Consider the following 3,094-nt stretch of genomic DNA (forward strand, 5'->3'; position numbering starts at 1 on the left):
CAATCAGTTGACAAATGCAACAACATCATTCAGTTCTGCGTCCAAGTAGAGTAACAAACACAGAGCCTACATCAACAACACACAATAGAAAAACACTCTCCTTCAATTCCCACCAGTCTGCCCTCAAATAGGCAGCGTTAAACCTCCTCACATCCGGTGAATTGTTCAACATTCTCAACTCAGTGAAGGCCACTTACTAAAATGATGACGTTCTACCATCGTCCCTTGAGAAATACATTTGCGAATATGCCCTCACACCCCTCCTAAACTTTGTCAACTCTTCATTTAGCCAAGGGACCATTGAAGATACCATCAAAATAGGACAAGTTCTCTTCAAACTGAAGAACCACTCCTGCATCCAGACGACCGCACCCACTTCCACCCCATCCCCTATCCAGAATTTATTGGAAACAACATCACAAAGGCAGCATTCACCCAACTACAGGACGAGGCCTTCTTCGGGATTATCAGTCCGGCTTTAGACCATACTGCCGGACAGAGATAGATCGCTACACTTCAAGAAGTCACTTAAACCCTCCTCATGAATAAACACCCATCCCCTGATCTGGCTCAGCCTCTCTACTGCCTTCAACGCAGTCATCCAACACCCTGGAAGCACACACGAGATCCTTGGACACAACCATGTGGTCTCCTATTTCACCGACTGCCACCTGTTCATCCTGATGGAAACCTCAACATCCCAGAACCTCAACTTCCGCAGAATGCTGTAAGGAGCTAACCTGATCACATCATCTTCAACGTCTACATGGGCTGCTCTGGCGCCCTTCTCGCCAACAGCATCAGTATCCCTCATTATGCTACCAGCACTCATCTCTACCTTAAATTCTCCTCAGCTCCCGACATCCAGTGACTCAAGAGCTGCCTGAAGCTAGTCTAAAGTGGGCGTCAAACACCTAAAGTTCAACCTGACCAAAACCGAACTAGTCCTGTTACCTAAGAGGATGAAATACTCAAAAGACTTATTAATCTTCTTTCCGCTCGATTCCTGCAGCAAAATGGCCAAGCGCACCAAGAAGGTCGGGATTGTGGGTAAATACGGTACCCGTTGTGGTGCCTCGCTCTTAAATATGGTGAAGAAAATTGAAATCATTCAACATGCTAAATACGTGTTTTCCTTCTGCGGCAAGACCTGAAGATGAAGAGAAAAGCTGTGGGAATCGGGTATTGTGGTTCCTGTATGAAGATGATTGCCGGGGGTGCCTGGACCTACCACACCACATCTACAGCGACAGTGAGATCCGCCATCAGAAGATTTAAGGAATTGAAACACCAGTAGAAAGTAATGTAATGTAATGTATGTGGTCTTGTGAAGCGCACTGCTGCCCTGAGGCATCGTGGCGCTGTAGACCGCAGGGGAACCCGTCCTGGCTATCCCTGTGAGATGGTCCCTACTGGGTATTTCCAAGGTGAAACCAGGCATCCCTGGCGTAGGTGGGGGGCCGTTGTGGAGATGAGGCAAGCTAATGCCCAGAGTTGCCGAGTGTGATCCCTGGTTAGAGTAGGCACCGAGGCGAGAATTATCGAGTCCGCTGACCCTTGTCCACGACCCTGCCGCGTCGGGAATTGAACCCTGGTCCCGGGCCGTTCTCTGCTTTCGGGTCTGCTGCCTCTAACCAGTGAGCCACACCACTCCACACCAGTGAGCCACACCTGCTTGTTCATTTCTCACTTTGCTGAATACATTTTTTAGAGGATTATTAAGCAGCTCTCTCAGGAATGAGCAAACAGGGCCTCACCCCAGCTCTAGGTTCTGTGGCATCCATGACACAGACCTCTCCTTCAAAGAACACGTCACCAGGGAAACCAAGACTGCCTGGTACCAGCTCTCCCTCCTGAAAAGAATGAACCCCTCCTTCTGGAATCCAACTTCAGATCTACAACCCAAGCCCTGGTCGTCTTCCTCCTTGATGGTGGCACCGCCGTGCTCCAGGCTGCTCAGCTCCATGCTGGTACCCCGAAAAGGCGCCCTACATGCTGTGCGTGTCTTGTCAAGAGTTTTGAAGATGTTTGACTACGTCACCCCAACACGGATGGAACTAGGGTAGCCCCTATATTGGTACCTGACACGAAGAATCTTCAAGGTCAGCCACAGCATCCAAAGGTAGTAAGAAACAGCACCTACACACATGGTCAGCAAATGATTATTCTCAGGCAGACAACACCAGACCGTGGGCCAGGACATCACCAGAGCAGAGGAGGAATCCATTCATAGGAAAATGCCAGACAGCTGTTTAATTCTATAGGCAGAGCACGACAGCTGTTTATTTCTAGAGGCTGGAAGCAACTGCTATTTACTTCTAGATGTAGAGTACAACAGCTTATTTCTAGATGATGAGTACGACAGCTGTTTACTTCTAGAGGAAGTTACAGATGTTTGTTACTTGAGGTAGAGAGTGACAGCTGTTTACTTCTAGAGGCATAGTGATGGATGTTTCCTACTTGAGGTAGAGAGCGACAGCTGTTTACTTCTAGAGGAAGTTACAGATGTTTGCTACTTGAGGTAGAGAGTGACAGCTGTTTACTTCTAGAGGAAGTTACAGATGTTTTGCTACTTGAGGTAGAGGGTGACAGCTGTTTACTTCTAGAGGCAGAGTGTCAGTTGTTTGCTACTTGAGGTAGAGAGTGACAGCAGTTTACTTCTAGAGTAAGTTACAGATGTTTGCTACTTGAGGTAGAGAGGGACAGCAGTTTACTTCTAGAGGAAGTTACAGATGTTTGCTACTTGAGGTAGAGAGGTACAGCAGTTTACTTCTAGAGTAAGTTACAGATGTTCGTTACTTGAGGTAGAGACCGACAGCTGTTTACTTCTAGAGGCAGAGAGTGACAGCTGTTTACTTCTAGAGGCATAGTGAAAGATGTTTTCTACTTGAGGTAGAGACCGACAGCTGTTTACTTCTAGAGGCAGAGAGTGACAGCTATTTACTTCTAGAGGCAGAGAGTGACAGCTGTTTACTTCTAGAGGAAGATACAGATGTTTGCTTCTTGAGGTACAAAGCAACAGCTGTTTACTTCAAGAGGCAGAGAGTGACAGAAGTTTAGTTCGAGAGGCAGACAGTGCCAGGTTTTTACTTAA

At 47.3% G+C, this 3,094-nt stretch overlaps 1 pseudogene; it reads left to right on the forward strand.

Moving 5' to 3' along the window:
- Positions 1–994: 994 nt before the first annotated feature.
- On the forward strand, positions 995–1,297 carry LOC147684376 (large ribosomal subunit protein eL43 pseudogene; annotated as a pseudogene).
- The last annotated feature ends 1,797 nt before the right edge of the window (positions 1,298–3,094 follow it).

Source organism: Lissotriton vulgaris, chromosome 10 (assembly GCF_964263255.1).
Source record: "Lissotriton vulgaris chromosome 10, aLisVul1.2, whole genome shotgun sequence".
NCBI classification, from domain to species: Eukaryota; Metazoa; Chordata; class Amphibia; order Caudata; family Salamandridae; genus Lissotriton; species Lissotriton vulgaris.